Source organism: Pelobates fuscus, chromosome 11 (genome assembly GCF_036172605.1).
Source record: "Pelobates fuscus isolate aPelFus1 chromosome 11, aPelFus1.pri, whole genome shotgun sequence".
Classification (NCBI taxonomy): domain Eukaryota; kingdom Metazoa; phylum Chordata; class Amphibia; order Anura; family Pelobatidae; genus Pelobates; species Pelobates fuscus.
Genome location: NC_086327.1, coordinates 101,379,260 through 101,406,397, shown reverse-complemented (window position 1 = coordinate 101,406,397; position 27,138 = coordinate 101,379,260). Strand labels below are relative to the sequence as shown.

The 27,138-nt window shown below is 46.1% G+C and overlaps 1 pseudogene; it reads left to right on the top strand.

Moving 5' to 3' along the window:
• Positions 1 to 1,651: 1,651 nt before the first annotated feature.
• On the top strand, positions 1,652 to 2,309 carry LOC134576936 (uncharacterized; annotated as a pseudogene).
• Positions 2,310 to 27,138: the final 24,829 nt, after the last annotated feature.

Here is a 27,138-nt window from a genome sequence, read left to right as displayed (position 1 = left end):
ATAATTAGATTTTGTTAAAAACAATCTATACTATTTGTTTTTTCTATTTTCTTTTTTACATGTTCCATGAATTCTAATCAAACGCCACCTATTGGGGGATATACCCAATACGTTTGTATATATTCAAATTACAACATTTAATATTGCTCCACCTATTATTACATTATCAAAATTAAGCAGGTCAGAGATTAGTAGAATTCTGTCAAGATAATTATCTGGTCATAGCAAACACCCTCTTCCAACAGCTTCCGAGATGAATCTACACATGGACATCACCAGATGGACAATATAGAAATCAGATTGACTATATACTTTGCAGCCAAAGATGGAGGAACTCTATAGAGTAAGCAAAAACAAGACCTGGAGCTGACTTACTCAGACCATGAGCTTCTTTTTGCAAAGTTCAGAATTAAACTGAAGAAAAGAGGGAAAACCGTCAGACCAATCAGATACGACATAAATAATATCCCTTGTGAATATGCAGTGGAAGTAAAGAATAGATTTGAGGGACTAAACAGGGACAATAGAATGCCTGAAGAACTTTTGGACCGAAGTTTGCAATATTATCCAGGAAGCCGCAAGAAAAAATATCCCCAAAAGAAAGAAATCTAAGAAGGCAAACTGGCTATCTGGTGAGGCTTTAAAAATAGCCCAGGAGAGAAGGAAAGCAAAAGGTCGTGGAGATCGGAAAAAATGTTTCCAACTGAATGCAGAATTCCAAAGGATAGCAAGAAGAGACAAGGAGACATTCTACAATGAGCAATGTAAAGAGATAGACGAAGATAACAGAATGGGAAAGTCAAGAGATCTATTCAAGAAAATTGGGGATCTAAAAGTTACCTTTCATGCCAAAGTGGGTGCGATAAAAGACAAAAATGGCAGGGACTTAATAGAACAAGATCAGATAAAGAAGATATGGCAGGAATACTCTGAAGATGTATATAGGAAGGACCTTGACAGCAGTGATGACCTCAATAGTTGTTCCAATGAGCTGGAACCAGAAACTTGGAGAGCGAAGTGAGATGGGCCCTAGGATGCCTTGCAGACAACAAGGCCGCAGGAGTTGATGAAATCCCAATTGAACTATTCAAAATTCTGAAAGAGGATGCTGTGAAATTTCTGCTTGCCTTACGCCAACAAATTTGAAAAACTCAACAGTGGCACAAAAGACTGGAACAGGTCAATCTACACCCCAATGCCAATAAAAGGCAATGCCAAATAGTGCTCCAATTATCGAACAATTGCACTAATTTCACATGCCAGCAAGGTAATGCTTACGATCCTACAAGCTCGACTCAAACAATATATGGCCCGGGAATTACCAGATGTACAAGATGGATTCCCCAGAGGACAAGGCACAAGAGATTAAATTGCCAGTGTATGATGGATAATAGAGAAAGCCAGAGAGTTCTAGAAAAACATCTACTTCTGCTTCATAGACTATTCTAAAGCCTTTGACTGTGTGGACCACAACAACATGTGGCAAGTTCTTAAAGAGGTGGGAGTACCAGATCATCTCATCTGCCTTCTGAGGAATCTGTATGTGGACCAAGAAGCCACAGTCAGAACTAAACATGGGGCAACAGAATGGTTCAAGATCGGGAAAGGAGTGTGACAAGGTTGTATATTGTCACCGTATTTATTCAACTTATATGTGGAATACATAATGCGTAAGGCTAAGCTGGATGACTCCAAAACTGGAATCAATATTGCTGGAAGAAATAATAATAACCTCAGATATGCGGATGATACTATTCTGATGGTTGAAAGTGAGGAAGAACTAAAGGACCTATTGATGAAGGTAAAAGAAAAGAGAATGCAAAAGCTGGCTCGCTGCTCAACATTAAAAAGATTAAGATCATGGCAAACAGCAATCTCAGTACCTGGGAAATAGATGGGGAAGAAGTGGAGGCAGTGACAGATTTTATTTTCCTGGGATCCAAGATCTCTTCAGATGGTGACTGTAGTCATGAATTAAAATACGTTTGCTTCTGGGGAGGAAAGCTATGGCAAGCTTGGACAAGCTGGTAAAAACGAAAGATATTACACTATCATCAAAGGTCCACATAGTCAGAACTATGGTATTCCCAGTAGTAACATACAGATGTGAGAGCTGGATTATAAAGAAGACTGAGCATCGTAGAATTGATGCCTTTGAACTGTGGTGTTGGCGAAAACTGCTTAGAATCCCTTGGATTGCAAGAAGATCCAATAAATCCGTACTACAGGAAATCAAGACAAGCTGTTCGCTGGAAGCTATGATCATGAGGCTGAAGCTCAAATATTTTGGCCATATAATGAGAAGGTAGGATTATCTAGAGAAGACTCTGATGCTGAGAAAGATTGAAGGCACACAAAGAAGGGGATAACAGAGATGGAGAGGTCACTGAAGCCATGAACATAAAGTTGTTGGAGCTCGGAGGGGCAGTGACTGACAGGTGTGCCTGGCGTGCTATGGTCCATATGATCACAGAGAGTCAGACACGACTGAACGACTAAAATGGATCAGAGGATCTATCCTGCCGACCCATGCAGGGCTGGCGCTATCCAAATGCCTGCCTTACTGTATGCCTTCATGGGCTGGTGGGAGAGCCAACAGGCACTTCACTGCAGCAGAGAAAAGGAGAGGGAAGGGAAGAACCAGGGGGCTCTAACCTACAGTTATGGTGGGATATTTTTTTGTGAGTTTGGAGCATAGCCGTGGGTACTATGGCAACATTCTAGCAATGCCAAATCTCGCAAACTCTTAAACCAACCTATTTACACAAAATACCATACCACAATCTGCTTACTCAACACATACACAAGCATCCTCCAAACACATGCACAATAAACTTTCCTTGCCCTCTTTTTTGATAAGACCCTTTCTGGCCTGCCCGCTAGTCACTGGGCCACTGTGGTTAAATAATGCCCAGGCCAATTTTTTTTCCCAGTCTGGCCCTGCTAGTGTCCCTTTTCTTCTCATATTCAGCCATCCATACTTCCACACTCCACCACCCCGATACCATGAAAGATGACTGTAAGGTGAGAACAATGAGACAGTTACTGCTCAAAGATAAACTTCTCTCTTTTCACTGTGTACAGATGAGATTTGTGTTGCATTCACAATAGTGTCACTATATTCATGTCCATCATTATCTTCAGTCTTATAGACAGGCCTATCACCTTTCAAGGAATACAACGTTCAAAGAGTTTGTGCTAGTCGGTCTAAAACTCAGGGCTTGGTTTCATGACCTTACTCCTATATACTCCAGGACATGCTGTTTCTCTCTGCTCATAACAACCGTTGGAAAGGAATCAAGACAAAATGAGAGTTGCTGCTTATCCCTAAATAGTAATGGCCAAGCTTAATAATAAATTGGAAACAAATATAACTCTATCCAAATCTGTAAATTGTGCATTTTAATGTTGTTGTGTAATGTAGCAGGTGTGAAAATATGTTTCCACAATATATCCAAACATTTCTTTACATGAATACATATGTGAGTGTGTATGCCGAATGTTGGCCACATGATTAGAATAAGAAATTAATGATACATGTGCCAAAATCCCTTTTGGATACTCACAAAAGTTTAATTTATTACATTTGTTAAGTCAAATTCTCGATTGATTGAGCCAAGTTCTGTCTCCATGGTTTTCTGCATAAAACCCGTAGAGTGAACATGACAGTTAATAATGTCATCTACAGCTACAAAAAAAAAAACCCAGTTATTTTAACAGTCAAATGTACTGAGCGTGTATTAGACAAACTTGTTGAAAAAAGAAGTGAAAAATTATTAAACAAATTCAATTGACAGATTGAGGACAATAATGTTTTATAGTTTAATTGTCTTCAATGGAAAAGAGATGAGGCGTGTTTATTTAATACAATTGGAACTATGAAATCTAATTGAACAAGCACATCTTTTGCTTTCTTAAAGGAACACTGTTTTTCTTTTAAATGTGTATTTAAATTTATATTTCTTTCCTTTTATTGCTGTGTGCGGGGTGCTGAATGTGTGTAAAAGATGCAGTGTGTAGGTGAGGGGTGCAGTGTGTATGTGAAAGGTACTGTGTGTGTGAAGGGTGCAGTGTGTGTGAGGGGTGCAGTGTGTAAAAGGTGCAGTGTGGGTGAGGGGAGCAGTGTGTGTGTGAACGGTGCTGTTTGTGTGAGGGCGCAGTGTGTGTGTGAGGGGTGCAGTGTGTGTGTGTCTGAGAAGTGTGACACTTCTGAAGAAGCCTTTTGACAGGTGAAACGCGTTAAGTGGATTTTAAAAGACTTTATATATAGTTCTTTTATCCTTTCTTATTTTATTACTTTTGTGTAATAAATATCCTTGTTTATACATTATATTCGGTTTTTACTTCCTACTTCTTGGCTACCATCCCATCCTGTTCCTTGGTGGGGACAATACCACCTACGCTAATCAAACTAGAGCAAGTTCTGCTCTAGTAAATGTGAGTACGGCATTTTATTATTACTGATTTATTCATTTTATTAGTACATACTGCACCATTTGGATTTTTTCCTGTCTCTCCACATAACATCTACCTGAGGCGGTCAAGATATCCATTGTTCTATATACATCCTTAGACGGGGATTGTTCCGTCCATGCGCAAAAACGGCTGAGCTCTAAGTTAGCTCTGGTAAATGTGAGTGTGTAATACTTTAAATACTCATCCACACACCTACTGTACTTTACATACTGCACTATTATTTTGTATGCTTTTATCTTTTGAGGTCAATTTTACAGAGACCATCATCCTTACTATTGTGTACGTATATTATTTGTATATCTTTTATACTTAGGGCGCTCCTTTCTTTTGTTCACGTTATTTTTACAAGGTTGGGGTTCCTTGTATTGGTTACTGCTGCCTATCAATTATCATATAGTGAGCGCCTAATCTACCTTCCTTTATACATGATAATGTGCAGCCTGCTCGCGGGAGGAACACAGAGCCTCTCAGGCCCTTCCCTCCCTCTGCTGGAACTAAGTGCCAGTGGGCCAACATGAGAGGGCTTACAGCAAGGCTGGCTCTGCTTGGACTGGCATGGGAGATGAAAGGATCTCCCCTGCCGGCCTTGGCCCACTGGGCGTTTTCTGCAGAATACACCACTTCCCACCTGAAATCCCAAACTGCCCACTAGTGGGGGGTAGAGACCAGGTTGACTACCACTGCTCTAAGCCAATCAGTAGCTCCTCATTTAGAAAAAGGTGCTACATTTGTAAAAGTATTCTAAAATCTTGTGGGGAATTAAAAAATAATAATTTTTCAAATTGAACTACTCCTGCTGCTTTCTCTTTTTCAAGTTTTATTGTAGTGGTTTTACTCTGTCTGACTGAGTCTTGTGGTGTGACTATGTCTGCTTCCTCCCCAAAATCAGTTGGTAGAAGCTGATAATAAGGCACGTTATTTTTTTCCAGACTGAAGGAAGGTCACTCACACACTACAGACTAAATGTGTGGGCAAGCTTTGTTCTCCTTAGGGTAAAAGAGTTGAGTGCATTGTTAATTTCTCAGTCACTCTTACCTTTAATTTCATAGCGCTATTAGCAGCTTAAGCCACAGGTGTGAGGGACAGAGTGCCTTATTGCAACTAGTTATTTACCAGTTGTCCATTTTTTCTTCTCATTTTTTTCTTTACTCTTTCCCTTTCTCCTTCTTTTCTTATTCTTGCTCATCATTCTTGATATTGTAATTTTATAACATGACAGGAGGCTTCCTATTTTGCATTAACTCTCTTTACTAAACACCACAGCAGTAAAGAAAAACGTAAAAGTAACAAGTAAATCACTGAGCAGCATAGTATATAAGGGTCATGCTGCCTGCATAACTTCCTCTTTCTTTACTGCTCCATTGCAGACAGGTCAGAATATTTGCTCCCCTGGAGCTTTACACTTATTGTCATTTCCTTTTTTTCTAATTATCTGTTTGTTTTATTCTATTACTCTAACATTGCTATTTCATTACCCTCATTATTCCTTTTTACTATTTCTGTAGTGGGCTGTGGGACTAGGGGCTCTCTGTGGCTTTTCTGCCCTCCTCTCTGCCCCTTTACTCCTCCTGGGACCCTCCCTTGGCCTTCCCCCGGTCCCCCCAGGTCTCCCCACCCCCCCCCCCCCTCACCTGAAGTACCCTCCTGGGCTCCCTCCTTCCGGCCGGTATCGTTTGCGACCGGTTTCGCGCCGGCCTGCTTCCGCCCGCGGCCGGACTAATAAATTTAGTCCCCGGCTTTGCGGCCTACCTCGCGGCCGCCATTTTGGATCGCGAATCTCGCAATATTTTCGCGGCCATCTTAGTCGTGCCTCGTGCATCTCATTAGGGACTCAGTGTGCCTGTGTTAACCTGCTGTTGCCCCTGCACTGCTGTTTTTCACTCCTTTTTGTGTCTGACACCCCTGGGACTGAAGGATTACCTGCAAGCACCAACTATCTGCTATCAATCTGCTCAGTCTCTGTCTCAGCTGCTTCTATCAAGATATCCTGTGGCTGGGTCAGTCAGGTCAGTGCTGCTGCCTGTTTATTATTATTGTGACCTGCACTTAAGGGTCCCAACCCTGTGCAACCGGGGTGAGCCCCCATTATAAATACGCTGCTTATTGGGAGACTAGCTGTTGCAGTTCTCTCTAACTGGGTAGCCCCAGTTTTTAAAAGGTCACTATCATACCCTGCTGGGGTTATTCTGGGCTTGTTCCCACCATCATATCAAATCTGACCCTACGCCTATTATCAAGACCTGGGTGCCCGTTTATTGCTGTGCCCTTCAGTGACGTACTTGCCTACCCTTAACATGGAAGATTCCCAGAACATCCCTGTGGACTTCCAGGCCATGATTAACGCAGCTGTCGCTGCCTCTGTGGAGAAGGCACTCTCCAAGACCCGAGCTGCGGCTCCTGACGTACCAAAACGCAGATGTCCCCGCCACGAATCGGAGTCTGAATTGTCCGACCATCAGTCAAGGGATGACTCCCGCCCTAAAAAGCGCCATGACAAAGGCGAAGATTACACACCCAAACCGGCTAAGGGTAAGGCACCTGCCAAACGCAAGTCCGCCAGATTACACACCCCAGCCCTGCGTCAGGAATACTCTTCAGACGAAGAGCAGGACCCTTCCCAGTCCATGTCAGTTTTGGATGAGTGGCAAGCTGATGCTTCTGACTCGGACTACGACGCATGGGGCTCGGATGAGAAGTCTGTCTCAGCTTTCATGCGAGAGACCCTCCTGGGTGCTGCCCAGACTGGAGGTATCGAGGACACTGCGGACGCAGAACCTCCTCGTGATTCAGACACTATATTGGACCCCTCGGGTCAGGCGATGTTCGACCCACGTAACATACGGCACCCCAGATCAGGTGATTGGTCGCCTCCAGAACACCTTGCCAGGTTCATGCACCTGTGGCTTCGCAAACCTCTAGAGAAAGAGGTTCGCAGCCGACTCAGGTCTGAATGCCCACGCCCTTCCCTGCCGGATAAAGTCGCTCAGACCCTGGAATTTGATAAGGTCATGTCGCAGTGGTAGAGACCCCCGCCGTGGGGTAGAGAAAGGCCTATGGGGTGCCCAAGATAACCTGCTGGATTCCGTAGGCCCCCTGGCCCGCATTATGTATCTGGCGGATGATGCCTATGCCAAAGCCAGCTCCTTCTCCTCCGAGGACATCAGGGAATGGGCACATGATGTTCGTGAATGGGCACAATGGTGTTTTTGTTTCATCGGAAACACTAATGTTACGCTCTCTTCGGAGAGACGAAAAGCAGCGTTGTACCGTATTAACGGCAAATTGGCAGACCTTGGCACAAAGGAGATTGGGCCCCAGGCACAAGGGAAACTATTTGGCGAACCGTTACTCAAGGAACTCAATAAACACGTCAACGTGTTCACCTCCCTTAACAAGGCGCAGTCCTCAATGCGCAGAGTTTTCCGAAGCAACCCTACCAGAGGGGTTTTTGGAAGGGCTGGCCGGCAACGGGGCCGTGCCGCCAGCCAATTTTGGCCTTCAGGCCCCCGCTCCCAACCAACACCATTTTACCCGACAAGGGACTACCGGCAACAACCCTTTTCAAGAGGCTCGGATAGAGGTCGCGGATCCCGCGGACGCGGACGTTCCCGCTTTGCTGCAGGTAAGGACCCATATTCCTCCACTGCTACCATGTACCCACACTGCGGGACATATTTCCCTTTCTTTCCAGAATTGGGCCGCCCTATGCTCAGACACATGGATCCTACAAACCGTACAGGGTTATATCATAGACCTAGTGGGGACCCCCTTTGAGGTTCAGCCCCCTCGCCCCATCCACATGTCATCCTCCGACCGCAACCTCGTCAACACAGAGCTACGCGAGCTCCGAGACAAAGGGGCTATCTAGCCGGCCCACGACGGGGGTGGTTTCTTCAGCAACATCTTCCTGGTTCGGAAGAAGTCGGGAGAATACCGCCCCGTCATCAACCTACGCGCCCTCAACGCATATGTGGTCTATCGCCACTTCAAGATGGAAGGCATCCACCTCCTACGAGACCTCCTTCAAAGTCACGACTGGTTCACCAGGCTCGATCTAAAAGACGCCTAGCTGTCAGTCCCGGTACACCCGGACTGTCGAGCACTCCTACGTTTCCTCTGGCACGGACGCCCTTGGCAATTCACTTGCCTCCCTTTCGGGCTCAGCTCAGCCCCATGGTGCTTCACCAAACTCATAAAGCCAGTGGTGGCCCACCTAAGATCCAGGGGCGTTCGATGCATCATCTACTTAGACGTTCTTCTCCTCTTCTGCTCCGATGAACACAGGCTACGCCAACACACTCGCATGTCAGTGTCCCTACTGGAATCGTTGGGTTTTGTGGTGAACCAACAGAAATCGGAGCTGAACCCTGCCCAAACTATACAATTCCTCGGCTTCGAGATCGAATCGACGACTTGCACTCTGAGACTACCAGCCTCAAAGATCACAGCCATTCGCAAGGAGATTCGCAGGGTTCTCCGACTCGACTCCATTCCACTACGCAACCTGGCCAGGATTGTTGGACTCCTATCCGCTTCCATCCAGGCCATATTTCCGGGTCCCCTCCACTACAGGGCCATGCAATGTCTCAAGGCCAAGTACCTACGCCACAGACCTACTTATGACCAACCCGTCCCGATGACGACGGAGGTTCACGAGGAACTATCATGGTGACTGGACAGCATGCAAGCCTGGAACGGCAAGGCCATATTCGGAGACACCCCAGACTTCATATTGGAATCAGACACCAGCCTGTGGGGATGGGGTGCCACCAACGGAACCGTCTCCACGGGAGGAACATAGACGGCGCAGGAGCTCTCCATGCACATCAACTGCCTCGAGCTCTTGGCAGGATCATTCACGATCCGCAGCTTGGCCCGGGAAAGATCCAACTACTGCATCCTCCTACGGATGGACAATGTATCCGCAGTCCAATACATCAACCGTCTGGGAGGCGCTCGCTCACGCCTGCTGTCGGATATCATGAGGGACATCTTCGACTACTGCCTCCCTCGCAACATCACGCTACAGGTGGAATACTTACCGGGAGAGATCAATCTCACAGCCGACTGGTTCTCACGCCACTGGAGAGACGTCAGCGACTGGAAGCTAAACATGAGAATCTTCAGGGCCCTGGCAGCCCGGAGGGGTCCCTTTCACCTGGATCTGTTCGCTTCTCGCAACAATCACCAGACCCCGGAGTTCTTCAGCTGGCTCCCGGACCCGGAGAGCAAGGCGACAGACGCCTTTCTCCAACAATGGCCGACGACAGGAGCCTACGCCTTTCCCCCATTCTCCATGATTGCGAGAACACTACACCAGATGCGGACGCAACAGATCAAACTGTTTGTCATAACACCCTTGTGGCAGAGCCAACCATGGTTCCCTGACCTCCTGGCCTCCTCCTACAGGGGCCCTCTCCTCCTACCATCCTTCCCGGACCTACTCACGGATCCCAAAGGGTATCTCCACCCACTCCTCCTGGAAGACCAGCTACCCCTGGTGGCTTCGTCTCTTTCCGGGGTTCCTGGCGAGTCAGCGGACTATCGCAGGCTGCTAGGGACCTCTTATGGGACTCATGGGCCCCGGGAACTAGACACTGTTACCTTTCAGCTTGGGCCTCCTGGTCTACTTGGTGCATGGAACGGGACTCCGATCCATTTACAGCACCTATTCCCATGATTCTTAATTTTCTTTCCTCCTTGTTCTTAGCTGGCCGCTCCTACCGTTCGGTCAACGCCGTTCGCTCCGTGATTTCGGCAGCTCACACCCCCGTCGGGGATCTCCCGGTCGGCAAAGACCCTCTGGTCTGCCGCCTACTCCGCGGTATGCGGCTCCGCCGCCCCCCGGTCCCCAAATACCCTCACCTATGGGATGTGGGTCTCGTTCTCCGTTTTTTCAGGGATTGGCTTCCGAATGACCGCCTCTCCCTACGCCAACTATCCGCTAAGTTTGCTTTCCTCCTTTGTCTAGTGTCTTTCCGACGGGTTTCTGACGTTCGGGCCTTCGATGTTGACGCCTTCGAGGTGGCCCCTGAAGGGGTCACTTTCCGCATTTCTCGTCGCACTAAGTCGGGATTGACTTCGGTTTTTTACCCCTTTTTTCCCGACGACCCGCAGCTCTGTGTCGTGTCCACCCTCCGCAGGTATGTTTCGGTCACCTCCTCACTCCGCCCCTCTACGTCGGGACAACTCCTAGTCTCCTACGTACGCCCTCACGCACCAGTCTCGGTCACCACTCTGGCCCGATGGATCCGCTGGATCCTTTTTCTCGCAGGTATAGACCCCACTTTTGGCGCCCACTCCGTCTGCGGAGCGGCGGCGTCATCAGCCTTCCTGGCAGGGGCGTCCCTTTCGGATATTCTCCGAACAGCGGACTGGTCTCGGGAATCCACTTTCCATACATTTTATTTTCGCACTCCCCCTTCGGCTGGGATGTCTCTTCTTCAGCGTTAAAATTGCAAAATAGGAAGCCTCCTGTCATGTTATAAAATTGAAGATTATGCTAGCTTTAGTGTACTAATAATCTTAATTTTAATAAGGCCAGGAGGCGAGTATTTTCCCTCCCTTCTGTTCCCTACCCTTACTCTTCGTGGGAGTGGATCTTAAGGTGACGGATATTGGGATTTATTTAGTGGTTACTCTTACCAGCTGAACACATTCGGAATCTCTTCCACCTCTACTCCCGTACTGCCACCTAGACTGACACTTTAGTCGTACAACATACTTACATCTAATACCTTTTTACTCTATAACCAGTTTACAATCAGTCTGTATTGAGTTAATTTACTCCATTCTGTTAAAGCACACAGGCGTGAACAGTTACGGTTCAGTACCTAACCGATTTTATACTCTCCTTTCAGTGTAACCCTCTTCAGGACCTCCACTGGTCGCTGGTTTATTAACCTCACGACTCCGTAAGATGGGATGACGACTTTGTTTGGTCTTACCTCCTATCTCGTTACCAGGAGTCTCCTCAAGTTCCGCTCGCCAGAGGCCGCAGTTACAGTTTTGTTGAGTTTCTGGACGTTCGAGCATCTATCTGGACTTGGATGTCGCTTCAAGAAAGAGGAAGTTATGCAGGCAGCATGACCCTTATATACTATGCTGCTCAGTGATTTACTTGTTACTTTTACGTTTTTCTTTACTGCTGTGGAGTTTAGTAAAGAGAGTTAATGCAAAATACTCACCTCCTGTCCTTATTAAAATTAAGATTATTAGTACACTAAAGCTAGCATAATCTTCAATTATACACCAAAAACGACATGACGATTGGCAAAAAACACATTCTTGCAGAAAAAGGCAAATGATAACTTCCAGCAGCTCCTGCGTGTATCCATCTGTTATGATAGTTGCTCTTATAATCATCCTGTGATGTCATATCTAAGTTGTTGAGAGAAATGCAGGTAAAGGAGCACTCTAGGGTCAGTAACACAAGCATGTATTCCTGAACCTATAGGGTTAAAACCACCATCTAGCAACCTTGGTCCTCTCATGCCTCCCTAAATATTGTAAAATCTTACTTGTATTCAAGTCTGGAGCTGAAGTGGTAGGATTGGCTGAGACTGACAAAGAGGCAGATTAGGGGCAGAGCCAGCAAAATTCAAACACACCCTTGGCCAATCAGCATCTCATCATAGAGATGAATTGCATCAATGCATCTATATGAGGAAAGTTCAGTGTCTTCATGCAGAGGGTGGAGATACTGAATGTTTGGATGCATTTTAGGCAGCCATGACCCAGGAAGGATCTCTAACAGCCACCTGAGGAATGCCCAGTGAAGTTATCACTAGGCTGTAATGTAAACACTGCATTTTCTCTGAAAATACAGTGTTAATAGCAAAAAGCCTGAAGGTAATGATTCTACTCACCAAAACAAATTCAATAAGCTGTAGTTGTTCTTGACATTTTTGGCGTTAAAAAAAGAAATTCATATGATCCACATATGTCCAAGTTCTCACAACATAAATAGTTAATAAATTATACTTCATAGAAGCTGATACAGCCTAAACCTTGTGCTATGTACAGTGTATATATATATATATATATATATATATAGTTGCTCTTATAATCATCCTGTGATGTCATATCTAAGTTGTTGAGAGAAATGCAGGTAAAGGAGCACTCTAGGGTCAGGAACACAAACATGTATTCCTGAACCTATAGGGTTAAAACCACCATCTAGCAACCTTGGTCCTCTCATGCCTCCCTAAATATTGTAAAATCTTACTTGTATTCAAGTCTGGAGCTGAAGTGGTAGGATTGGCTGAGACTGACAAAGAGGCAGATTAGGGGCAGAGCCAGCACAATTCAAACACACCCTTGGCCAATCAGCATCTCATCATAGAGATGAATTGCATCAATGCATCTATATGAGGAAAGTTCAGTGTCTTCATGCAGAGGGTGGAGATACTGAATGTTTGGATGCATTTTAGGCAGCCATGACCCAGGAAGGATCTCTAACAGCCACCTGAGGAATGCCCAGTGAAGTTATCACTAGGCTGTAATGTAAACACTGCATTTTCTCTGAAAATACAGTGTTAATAGCAAAAAGCCTGAAGGTAATGATTCTACTCACCAAAACAAATTCAATAAGCTGTAGTTGTTCTTGACATTTTTGGCGTTAAAAAAAGAAATTCATATGATCCACATATGTCCAAGTTCTCACAACATAAATAGTTAATAAATTATACTTCATAGAAGTTGATACAGCCTAAACCTTGTGCTATGTACAGTGTATATATATATATATATATATATATATATATATATATATATATATAGTTGCTCTTATAATCATCCTGTGATGTCATATCTAAGTTGTTGAGAGAAATGCAGGTAAAGGAGCACTCTAGGGTCAGGAACACAAACATGTATTCCTGAACCTATAGGGTTAAAACCACCATCTAGCAACCTTGGTCCTCTCATGCCTCCCTAAATATTGTAAAATCTTACTTGTATTCAAGTCTGGAGCTGAAGTGGTAGGATTGGCTGAGACTGACAAAGAGGCAGATTAGGGGCAGAGCCAGCACAATTCAAACACACCCTTGGCCAATCAGCATCTCATCATAGAGATGAATTGCATCAATGCATCTATATGAGGAAAGTTCAGTGTCTTCATGCATAGGGTGGAGATACTGAATGTTTGGATGCATTTTAGGCAGCCATGACCCAGGAAGGATCTCTAACAGCCACCTGAGGAATGCCCAGTGAAGTTATCACTAGGCTGTAATGTAAACACTGCATTTTCTCTGAAAATACAGTGTTAATAGCAAAAAGCCTGAAGGTAATGATTCTACTCACCAAAACAAATTCAATAAGCTGTAGTTGTTCTTGACATTTTTGGCGTTAAAAAAAGAAATTCATATGATCCACATATGTCCAAGTTCTCACAACATAAATAGTTAATAAATTATACTTCATAGAAGCTGATACAGCCTAAACCTTGTGCTATGTACAGTGTATATATATATATATATATATATATATATATATATATATATATATAGTTGCTCTTATAATCATCCTGTGATGTCATATCTAAGTTGTTGAGAGAAATGCAGGTAAAGGAGCACTCTAGGGTCAGGAACACAAACATGTATTCCTGAACCTATAGGGTTAAAACCACCATCTAGCAACCTTGGTCCTCTCATGCCTCCCTAAATATTGTAAAATCTTACTTGTATTCAAGTCTGGAGCTGAAGTAGTAGGATTGGCTGAGACTGACAAAGAGGCAGATTAGGGGCAGAGCCAGCACAATTCAAACACACCCTTGGCCAATCAGCATCTCATCATAGAGATGAATTGCATCAATGCATATATATGAGGAAAGTTCAGTGTCTTCATGCAGAGGGTGGAGATACTGAATGTTTGGATGCATTTTAGGCAGCCATGACCCAGGAAGGATCTCTAACAGCCACCTGAGGAATGCCCAGTGAAGTTATCACTAGGCTGTAATCAGAGGCGGCTCTAGACTTTATGAGGCCTTAGGCAAAACGCAAACATGAGGCCCCACTAACAAAAAAGTGTCACATATACACATTGATGCACTGTCTACCTGTGTATGTGCCTGAGAGTGTGTCTGACAGAGAGTATCCTTGTGTGTGTGAATGTATGTCTCTGTGAGCATGTTTGCGTTTTTGTCTGAGACCCTATGTGTATGGGGTAGCTGATGGTGAGAGGGAGCGGGGTGTGTGATGGTGAGAGGGAGCGGGGTGTGTGATGGTGAGAGGGAGCGGGGTGTGTGATGGTGAGAGGGAGCGGGGTGTGTGATGGTGAAAGGGAGCGGGGGGTTGATGGTGAGAGGGAGCGGGGGGTTGATGGTGAGAGGGAGCGGGGGGTGATGGTAATGTGAGAGGGAGCAGGGGTGATAGTAATGTGAGAGTGGGGGGGGTAATGTGAGAGTGAGGGGGTAATGTGAGAGTGGGGGGGTAATGTGAGAGTGAGGGGGGTAATGTGAGAGTGAGGGGGGTAATGTGAGAGTGAGAGGGGGTAATGTGAGAGTGAGAGGGGGTAATGTGAGAGAGAGAGGGGGTAATGTGAGAGAGAGAGGGGGTAATGTGAAAGTGGGGGGTTAATGTGAGAGTGGGGGGGGGTAATGTGAGAGTGGGGGTAATGTGAGAGTGGGGGGGTAATGTAAGAGGGGGTAATGTGAGAGAGAGGGGGTAATGTGAGAGTGGGGGGGTAATGTGAGAGTGGGGGGTAATGTAAGATTGGGGGGGTAATGTGAGAGTGAGAGGGGGTAATGTGAGAGTGAGAGGGGGTGATGTGAGAAGGAGGGGGTGATGGTGAGTGGGGTGAGGCTGAGGGTGGTGACGGAGGGTTATGCTGAGGGTGGTGGGGGGTAATGCTGAGGGTGGTGATGCTGAGGGTGGTGGGGGGTAATGCTGAGGGTGGTGAGGGGTTAATGCTGAGGGTGGTGGGGGAGTGATTCTGAGGGTGGTGATGCTGAGGGTGGTATGGGGGTGAAGCTGAGGGTGGTGGTGGGTGGTGAAGCTGAGGGTGGTGAGGGGTGATGCTGAGGGTGGTGGGAGGTGAGTCTGAGGGTGGTGGGGGTTATGGGGGATGGTGAGGCTGAGGGTGGTGAGAGGGTAATGGTGAGGGTGGTGGGAGGTGAGGCTGAGGGTGGTGGGGGTTATGGGGATGGTGAGGCTGAGGGTGGTGGGGGGTAATGGTGAGGGTGGTGGGGGTGAGGCTGAGGGTGGTGGGGGTGTTGAGGCTGAGGGTGGTGGGGGTAATGGTGGTGGGTGATGGTGAGGGTGGTGGGGGGTGAGGCTGAGGGTGGTGGGGGGTGATGGTGGTGGTGGGTGATGGTGGGGGGTTATGGAGGATGGTGAGGCTGAGGGTGGTGGGGGTGATGGTGAGGGTGGTGGGGGGTAATGGTGAGGGTGGTGGGTTGAGGCTGAGTGTGGTGGGGGTGAGGCTGAGGGTGAAGGGGGGTTAAGCTGAGGGTGGTGGGGGTGAGGCTGAGGGTGAAGGGGGTGAGGCTGCGGGTGGTGGGGGTGATGGTGAGGGTGGTGGGGGGTTATGGGGGTGGGGGGTGAGGCTGAGGGTGGTGGGGGTGAGGCTGAGGGTGGTGGGGGGTGAGGCTGAGGGTGGTGGGGGGTGAGGGGTAATGGTAAGGGTGGTGGGGGTGAGGCTGAGGGTGGTGGGGGGGTGAGGCTGAGGGTGGTGGGGGTGATGGTGAGGGTGGTGGGGGGTGAGGCTGAGGGTGGTGGGGGGTGAGGCTGAGGGTGAAGGGGGGTGAGGCTGAGGGTGGTGGGGGTGATGGTGAGGGTGGTGGGGGTGAGGCTGAGGGTGGTGGGGGTGAGGCTGAGGGTGGTGGGGGTGAGGGGTAATGGTGAGGGTGGTGGGGGGTGAGGCTGAGGGTGGTGGTGGTGGTGGGGGGTGAGGCTGAGGGTGGTGGGGGTGATGGTGGTGGGGGGTGAGGCTGAGGGTGGTGGGGCTGAGCGTGGTGGGGGGTGATGGTGGTGGGTGATGGTGAGGGTGGGGAGGGGTGATGCTGGTGGGGGTGAAGCTGGGGGTGAGCCTGAGGGTGGTGGGGGGTGATGGGGAGGAAGAGCCTACCTTTCCCTGGTGGTCCAGTGGGCTCCCTGGTGGTCCGGTGGCCACTGCTTCCAGTCTGCAGCTCCGCAGAGCTGCAGACCGTGTAATCTTGCGAGATTTCAGAGCGTTGCCATGGTAACCCACGGCAACGCTCTGATTGGCCAATTCTCGCGAGTCACATGGTCTGCAGCTCTGCACACTGCGGAGCTGCAGACCAGTGTCTGCGATGGTGGCCGGGCAGCCAGGAGGGGCCTCGCACCCGGCGGCATACCGGCAAGCCGCCGGGCCCCCTCCTGGTGTCAGGTCCTCGGTCAGTGACCGAGGACCTGACACACTCTGCCAACAGGCGGTTTAGGCGGCCGCGAGGCCCCAGCCAGCGCGAGGCCTTAGGCGGCCGCCTAAACTGCCTAATTAGAGAGCCGCCTCTGGCTGTAATGTAAACACTGCATTTTCTCTGAAAATACAGTGTTAATAGCAAAAAGCCTGAAGGTAATGATTCTACTCACCAAAACAAATTCAATAAGCTGTAGTTGTTCTTGACATTTTGGCGTTAAAAAAAGAAATTCATATGATCCACATATGTCCAAGTTCTCACAACATAAATAGTTAATAAATTATACTTCATAGAAGCTGATACAGCCTAAACCTCGTGCTATGTACAGTGTATATATATATATATATATATATATATATATATATATATAAAAGAGGGAAAAAAAAAAAGGAAAAAAAAAACAAAACCTTGCACTCCAACTTACTTAGTTGCAGACCCGGTGCTCGATTGCACTAAATAGAGATAGCCAGAAAAAATCAGCACTCCCAGGATTTGTACAGAAAATGAACATCAGTCTTTATTCCAACGGTCAACGTTTCAGGACAGAATGTCCATTCTGATGTTCATTTTCTGTACAAATCCTGGGAGTGCTGATTTTTTCTGGCTATATATATATATATATATATATATATATATATATATATATATATATATATATATATATACATACACACACACATATTTACTATATGTATACACTTAATTTAAAGATAGAGAAGATAGAGAAGATGATCAAAAACTATATACCATTTTTATGCTTTTACAGTTTATAATTAGATAGATGTGGTATATGTGGAATTATTTTGAGATAAATATTGGAAGAATTACAATTCATATTCGAGGAACTTATCCCATGAATTATTATTATTATTTTGAAGACCCAACACCAATCAATTTGCCCCCAGCTCATCCATGCACCTCACCTGTTCAACCCTATATTGTTGTGTATTTTTAAACCAACAATCCAGACTTTATATATTTATTTTCAAGAGCCATGCAGAGACACCCTGCTGTCATTATTGCCATGTTTTGACATATATATTTTTTTCCAAGTAGGGAACCCAATCTTACTTTATAATCATGACTAATGGGGAGAATTCAGGACCGATGGGTGTTCTGGAATTGGCTAAGTCAATCCTTGACTTAATTGTAAATCAAATTAAATTAAAGAACAGCACAGCATTTCTTGTTACATTAGTCCACGGAACAACGTTTGGATACCATACGAGCAGATTTAATGAAGATCATACATCTCACTTATTCATTTTATGAAGAAGGAAAGGTTATAGAATAATCAATGTTTCTCACTCTCGCAGGACGTTCTAAAACAGATGGGATTCAGATAGAGAAAAATCCTTTAGATTATAAAACCTGATTATGTAAATATTTGTGATGTTAACGTGATTATTCATTTTCTAGAATCTTTATGGATAATGATGGCTTTTCATTGAAATTGAGTATGTTATTGAGTACTTTAAAAAAAGGTATCCAATATCAGTGTACTGGATCCTGTAATAAATATCTTAAAAGACAACTAAGGAGCATTGCCTTTTATTTTCTCACTTCATAATTCATGCTTTTGTTACTAAAATAATCTTCCCTTATAACCAAATATATATAGCAAGATGGGCTTGTGCACTTATATTTATAACATGTCTATAAGGAGGAAGCTTTATTGGAGGGGAAGCCCCCTCCCATTCACAGACCAACATGGATAGTTTTCTGCTTCCTGACAGGTTATTTGTTTTGTTACGGTTTATCACAGTACATGATGCTGGAGAGTGAGCCCCTCTCATGAAGACTTCCTCATATCAACCGGGAAGTTGGGGGTCGAGCCCCTACATTACATATTACAGCTCATCTCATTATATCTACTACTATTACTGGCATGTATTGTGGACGAATATTACTGGGTGAGCCGCAGTTTCTCGGATTCGGTGATTGTGGTGTCTGCCAGAGTGCTTGGAGTCCTCAGGAAGCACTAGGAGCATCCATTAACGGAGGTACCCAGTCGGGGTGCCAGGTGATCCGTTACAGACAGGAACTGAGGAAAGGGACAGGAACTGAGGGGCTGAGGAGGGGGGCAGGGGCTGACGAAGGGGGCAGGGGCTGAGGAGGGGGGCATGGGCTGAGGAAGAGGGACAGGGGCTGAGGAAGAGGGACAGGGGCTGAGGAAGAGGGGCTGAGGAAGAGGGGCAGGGGCTGAGGAAGAGGGGCAGGGGCTGAGGAAGAGGGGCAGGGGCTGAGGAAGAGGGACAGGGACTGAGGAAGAGGGACATGGACTGAGGAAGAGGGACAGGGACTGAGGAAGAGGGACAGGGACTGAGGAAGAGGGACAGGGACTGAGGAAGAGGGGCAGGGACTGAGGAAGAGGGGCAGGGACTGAGGAAGAGGGGCAGGGACTGAGGAAGAGGGGCAGGGACTGATGCTCGTATACAGGGGCTGAGTAAAAGCACTGGGCTGAGTAAGGTGGACAGGGGCTGAGGAGGGGGACAGGGGCTGAGGAGGGGGACAGGGGCTAAGTAAGGTGACAGTGCTGTGGAAAAGGGACATGAGCTTAGGAGGAGGGGGGGCATGGGTTGAGGAAGGGGCCATGGGCTGAGTAAGGTGGCAGGGCTGAGGAAGAGGGACAGGAGCTTAGGAGGAGGGGGGGCATGGGCTGAGGAAGGGGCCATGGGCTGAAGAGGGGGACAGAGGCTGAGGAGGGGGGCAGGGGCTGATGAAGGGAGCAGGGGCTGAGGAGGGGGACAGGGCCTGAGGATGGAGACATGGACTGAGTAAGGGGACAGGGCTTGAGGAGGGGGACAGAGACTGAGGAAAGGGACAGAGACTGAGGAAAGGGACAGGGACTTGAGGAGGGGGGCAAGGACTTGAGGAGGGAGACAGGGCTTGAGGAGGGGGGCAGGGACTGAGGAGAGGGGCAGGGACTGAGGAGGGGGGCAGGGACTGAGGAGGGAGACAGGGACTGAGGAGCGGGACAGGGACTGAAGAGCGGGACAGGGACTGAGGAGCGGGACAGGGACTGAGGAGCGGGACAGGGACTGAGGAGCGGGACAGGGACTGAGGAGCGGGACAGGGACTGAGGAGCGGGACAGGGACTGAGGAGGGGGACAGGGACTGAGGAGGGGGACAGGGACTGAGGAGGGGGACAGGGACTCAGGAAAGGGACAGGGACTCAGGAAAGGGACAGGGACTCAGGAAAAGGACAGGGACACAGGAAAGGGACAGGGACTCAGGAAAGGGACAGGGACTGAGGAAGGGGGACAGGGCCTGAGGAGGGAGACAGGGCCTGAGGAGGGAGACAGGGCCTGGGGAGGGGGGCAGGAACTGAGGAAGGGGAACAGGGCCTTAAATAGGGGGACAGGGACTCAGAAAAGGGACAGGCCTGAGGATGGGGGCAGGGACTGAGGAGGGGGACAGGGACTGAGTAAGGGGATAGGGCTTGAGGAGGGGGGCAGGGACTGGGGAAAGGGACTAAGGAGGGAGACAGGGACTGAGGAGGGGGGACAGGGCCTTAAATAGGGGGACAGGGACTGAGGAGGGGGGCAGGAACTGAGGAGGGGGGACAGGGCCTTAAATAGGGGGACAGGGACTGAGGAGGGGGGACAGGGCCTTAAATAGGGGGACAGGGACTGAGGAGGGGGGCAGGGCCTTAAATAGGGGGACAGGGACTGAGGAGGGGGGCAGGGCCTTAAATAGGGGGACAGGGACTCAGGAAAGGGACAGGCCTGAGGAGGGGGACAGGGACTGAGTAAGGGGGTCAGGAACTGAGGAGGGGGGACTGGGCCTTAAATAAGGGGACAGGGACTCAGGAAACTGATCAAAAAAAACAAAAAACTAAAGTGCCTTCCCCCCTCCCTAAGGCTTACCTTGGGCCAGGAGGGGTGGGACAGGATCTGGAACCTGCAGCCTGCAGTCAGTGGAGTCATCCGGCCTCACCTGATGATGTCAGGAGGAGGGGGCGTGACTTCCTCTGCTCCCCAGCGGTCCTGTGAGAAGAGCAGAGAAAGTTACGCCCCCTCCTACTGACATTATCAGGAGAGGCCGGACGACTCCACTGACTGCAGGGGGAGAGGTGAGTTTAAAAATCCGAGTCCCCAGTCAGAGGCAGGGGATTCGGATTTGTCCTCCCCCCTGCTCTGGCAGCCGCTTGTGCCAGCCCTGGGTCCTGCAGGACTAGTAATGGGAACGGCGTTCCTGCTGTGGAAAAAGTGCCTGCCGTTCCCACGCGTTCCTGCAGGACTCGAGCCCTGAGAAAAGGCATAATTTATCTGTGTTACTTAGTTTCTAATGTTAAACTTTCAGACAAGTTGAGACACATGCTATCGTGGGAGATGGAGTTCTATACACAATATTGTTTGAAAGAATGTTTTTGTTTTTTAACGCACTTAGGGGAATTTTGCACTGTACTGACCGTTTGAAAAACACTTTAAGATTTTATATCGTTGGTACCTGGCTCCGTCTAGACTACATAACATGAACAATGCATATTCGGACCGGTGTTAGAGGAATTGTGGAGGTACAGGAAATATGGCACACATATGGTGATTTTGTCCCAAATTAGCCAGATACTAGAAAATAGTTCATGATTTGATTATTAACCCCTTAAGGACACATGATGGAAATATTCCGTCATGATTCCCTTTTATTCCAGAAGTTATGTCCTTAAGGGGTTAAAGTGGACAAGGATATAAGTATTTTGACATCGGAGCTAGCACTATTTCAGAAATTCCCGAAGTCTGTTACAAAAATCGATAAAATAATAATAGGCTACATCCTAATCGCAGCTACTTCATGTCTACCTCGATACTGGAAGTCTAAAACTTTACCTACACATAAAGAAGTTTTGACCATGGTTTTAGATAGTAACGCAAACAAAATGTCTTATAGAAAAAATACACATTTATTTGAAAATCTTCAATATATTTGGGATAAATGGGTAGAAGATATTAAAAAAACGTACTGCTTATAGAATATATATTTTGTTAAGCTCAACGATGTGTAACTAATGTTTTGTACAATATTTCATATGTGTACTACTATGGATTGATCCCCTTTCCAAGTTTCCTTTCCCTTTCCTTCCCCGAATAGTGTGTTTGACTATTCGTTATTATTTGTTGTGAAAAACATTATAACTTTAATAAAGATTATTTGAAAAGAATTATTGTTGAACTATATTTGCCACTGTCACTAAAGAAACAGCATGCACATTGTGAGTTAGAGGTTTAACCCCTTAAGGACCAAACTTCTGGAATAAAAGGGAATCATGACATGTCACACATGTCATGTGTCCTTAAGGGGTTAAACAGTAATTAGTTAATGGATTGTAGTTTCATCAGCAAGTTTTCAATGTGTTGATTATCAGTATTTTATTTTATTGATAGTAAATAAAGAATGTGCAAGCACATTAATTGCCTCTTGATATTGGATTCCTGTCCCTCTATTTAAAAATTACTTTACTTTTGAGTCTTAAACAAATTTGATCTGGAGAGACAATATAATTTATTGTGTTGAAAATGCTCGCCACTAAAATGAAATGCATTTGAAAGAAGAGCAGCAGCATGAGTAATTTAACTTTAATTTAATTTGTATTTTTTTTTTTGTTTATGAGCTGGGTGAACAAGAGAATGACAACAACTAACACATTTTACAATACTCTACAAAGAGTTAAAAAAAAAAAACTGCCACATTGACTGTAGGCAGGGTTCCCTTATCAGTAAACCTCTGCAATACATGGTGTACATTACTAAGGGAAGACGCTTGCAATTACCAAAGCACAAGCAGTGGCACTGTGTAGTCTTTTATGAAAATAAAAAAATAAATCATTAAAACAATTCTAAAAAAGTGAATCAAAGTGGCACCGGCATTAGCAACTAGACCAGAGGAATTTGTTTTTTCTATTTTTATTCTGATGATGAGGGATTTAACTGTTTCTATCCAACATGCCCAACAATCCGACTACCATCAGTAATCTCACTATCTCTCCTCCTCTGCCTAATTGTGGTGCTAGTGGTGGAGGAGGTAGCACTGATGGTAGGTGGTTACAAATGTGCTGAATGAAATACAGCACTAGAGGACCTGCTGTCTGCCCTACTACTTTCTTGTTCTACTTCTTATTTATACAGACGTGTGGTATCTTTAAAGATGTTGTTTGATTTCAGTTATTGTGAGATGACTCTTCACTCATCCCCTGCTCATTTCCTTGACACGCAAATTAAAATTTCAAAAATGGTTTTCTTGGAGTTAGGTAAATCCAACTTCATATGAACAACAACAACACATGACACATTGTCATGATTTATTTAACAAAAATAAAGCCTACATCAGTGGCGTACACATGACCTATGGGGCCCCGGTGCGAAAATTGATCTGTGGGCACCCCCCCGCACGCTTACTCTGCGCGGGCCAGGGCCGCAACACATGGCGGCAGGCACCTGGTCACAGGGGTTGCAGGGCTGCGACCCCTGCGACCGCGGTATGTACACCAGTGCATGCAGATGCACACACACTTAAAGGACCACTACAGACACCCAGATCACTTCAGCTCAATGACGTGGTCTGGGTGTCAGGTCCCTCTAGTTTTAACCCTGCAGCTGAAAGCATAGCAGTTTCAGAGAAACTGCTATGTTTCACTGAGGGTTAATCCAGCCTCTAGTGGCTGTATCACTGACAGCCGCTAGAGGAGCTTCCGCAATTGTAAGACACTGGACGTCCATAGAAAAGCATTGAGTGATGCTTTCCTATGGGCGGTTTGAATGCGCGCACGGCTCTTGCTGTGCATGCGCATTCGGAGCTGAGAGGCGGAGGGATCCCCAGCGCCAAGGGAGTCCGGCGCTGGAGAAAGGTAAGTGCTGAAGACACACACACTCACTCACGAACAGACGCATACACACTAGCTAACAGACACACACATTTACTGACAGAGACACACATAGCGACAGACAGACATACATACACACTCACTTACAAAACATACACTCTCACTGACAAACACACACTCACTAACAGACATCAAACAGACTCACTAACACAAACACACTCAGTAACAGACACACACAGTAACACACTCACTGACACTCACTAGCAGACACACACTCAACAGACACACTCACTAACACTCACAGTAACACTAACACACACAGTAACACTAACACACACACTAACACTCACAGTAACACACACACTAACACTCACAGTAACACACAATCTAACACTCACAGTAGCACACACACTAACAGTCACAGTAACACTAACACACACTAACACTCACAGTAACACTAACACACACACTAACACTCACACACACACACTAACACTCACAGTAACACACACACTAACAGTCACAGTAACACTAACACACACACTAACACTCACAGTAACACTAACACACACACTAACACTCTCACACACACACTAACACTCACAGTAACACACACACTAACAGTCACAGTAACACTAACCCACACACTAACACTCACACACACACACTAAAATTTTTTTGTTATTATTTAATCCCCCCAGCCTCCTTACCTTTTGGAGTGCTGAGGGGATTCCCTGGGGTCCAGTGGTGCTGCTGGGCTCCTGGGGGGGCGGTCACCCGGCGGGCTGGTCCTGCGGGCGCGCGAGGGAGCACTCTCCCCTGAGTGCTTCCTCTTCAGCTCCCTCGCGCGCCGCGTACTGATACCGGCGCCGGAAGATGACGTAATCTTCCGGCTCCGGTATCATTGCGGTGCGCGAGGGAGCTGAAAAAAAAGCACTCAGGGGAGAGTGCTCCCTCGCGCGCCCGCAGGACCGGCCAGCCGGGTGTAAGCAGGGCCAGCCTCGGGGGAGGCCCGGAGGTGGCCGGCTCCTGGGCCCCCCAGGAGAAGAAGCTGGCCCAGTGACATACATACCGGGTCGCAGGGACGGCCGGGCCCCCTGGTGGGCCGGGCCCGGTCGCAGCCGCGACCCCTGCGACCCTGGTATGTACGCCACTGGCCTACATGGTGAATCCATGTTTGAAAAACTAAGTACACCCTTACTGCTACCATATGAATTAAGAGGCTAAGTAGCAGACAGGTGCTGCTAATAACATGCTCCTGATTAACTGATCATTAGTAAGGGTGCCCACCTCTATAAAACCTCTATAAAACCTGAAGTTTTAGCAGTTTGCTATTCTGGAGCATTCAGATGTGGATTAACACAATCCAAAGAAGGAAATACATCAGTAATGATCTTTGAGAAGCAATTGTTGCTGCCAATAAAACTGTGAATGGTTAAAAAGCCATTTTATAACAAATTAAAGTTAATCATTCTACAGTGAGAAAAAATATTTAAAAGTGGAAAACATTCAAGGCAGTTGCCAGTCTTCCCAAGAGTGGACATCCCAGTAAATTCACCCCAATTTCAGACCACCATGCGATATTCAGAGAGATTGGAAAAAAAAACAATAGTTACATCTCAGACTCTACAGGCCTCAGCTAGAAAGTTAAATGTTAAACTTCATGACAGTAAAATTAGAAACAGATTGAACAAGTATGGTTTGGTTTCCAAGCGAAACCATACTGCATGACCCAATGGTCGACATTGGGTCATGCAGCAGGACAATGATCTCAAAGCACACCAGCAAATCTACAACAGAATAGTTGAAAAAGAAAAGAATCAAAGTGTTGCAATGGCCCAGTCAAAGTCCAGACCTCAACTTGATAGAAATGCTGTGGCAGGAACCAAAGAGAGCTGCGCAAAAATAAATGCCAGCAAACCTCAACGAACTGAAGCAACATTGTAAATGCGAGAGACTCATACAGAAAACTGTAGTGGAGCTTCTGTGTTCCGACTGGATACCTCTGCTATAATTCTCTCTCAGCTATAAGAAAAGCCCTTCAATGATTACAGCCCCTTTCCCCACAGACATTGAATGACACAAGAAAGAAAGAAAGTGATCATAATGAAATAACCATTTTTAACTTATCAAATAAAATGCTCTCACCAATGGAGGAAAACATTCTGAGGAAAGGGTTTAAATATGTCCCTATCTGTCCTATCAATAAATTTGAGGTCTTTATTGACATAAACAGATTCACGAGGAAGTTATGTTTAAAAAGGTTTTTTAATAAAAATGACACATTAGAAAATATCACAGAGAATAATGAAAACTTGGAACTAGTGGATAAAAAGGTAATTAGGCATACTAATTTTAAGAAAAAATTTACGTTTTACCCCAACATCTCAAATCACAGAGTATGCGGGTATTCGAAAAGGCGTGCCTTGAGGAGTTATATAAAATAAAACCCCTCACAAAATATCAACAAACTATGACTCTGAAAGAGAAACAAATGTTAAAAGGCTTGAAACAAGACCCAATGATTGTAATTAAACCAGCCGATAAAGGGGGTGGGGTAGTAATCCTTGATAAAGAAGCTTACTTAAATGAGATAAGAAGACAACTTCAAGACACTACTACCTATAAAAAGCTGAATAAAAATCCTACTACTGAAATTAAAATAAAATATGAGAACCTTCTGGCAGAAGGTCTCAATAATGAGGTATTAGACAAAAATGAGTTTGCATTTCTTCAGACAAAATATCCTAAAATACCAGTTTTATATGTCTTGCCTAAAATACATAAAAGTTTGGAGAATCCACCAGGCAGACCGATTGTCTCTGGGATAGATTCCATTTTATCTGTTTTATCTCAATTTATTGATTATTTTCTTCAACCTTTGGTTAAAACATGTCCCTCACATTTGCAGGACTCTATGAGCCTTTTAAAAATTTTACAACAAAAATGGGAAGAAGACCTTTTATTAATTACTTGTGATGTTACAAGCTTATATACAATAATTGAACACACAAAAGGAATAGAGGCAGTCACTTTTTTCTTAAATCAGTCTAATGAATTTTTAGATATTCAAATTGATTTTATTATCAAAGGAATACAGATGATTTTAACCAATAATGTTTTTTGGTTTGATGGCGATTTTTATTTGCAAACTCGAGGCACTACCATGGGGACCAGGTTTGCCCCTAATTATGCTAATTTGTTTATGTCCCATTGGGAAAATTCATTCATATACCAGGGACATAGCTGGGGAGCAAACCTGGTACTATATAGGCGATACATAGATGATATTTTTATTATTTGGAAAGGGTCTGAAGCAGATTTTAATTTTTTTTAATTAGCTTAATCTTAATGAGTGGGGGATTAAACTTACTAAAAACGTAAAAGTAGGTTGATCTGGTATGCCTAAAGCAACACTCAGGGATGAGGGAGTCTGACTTGGAATGGAATGCTCAGAACTGGGTAT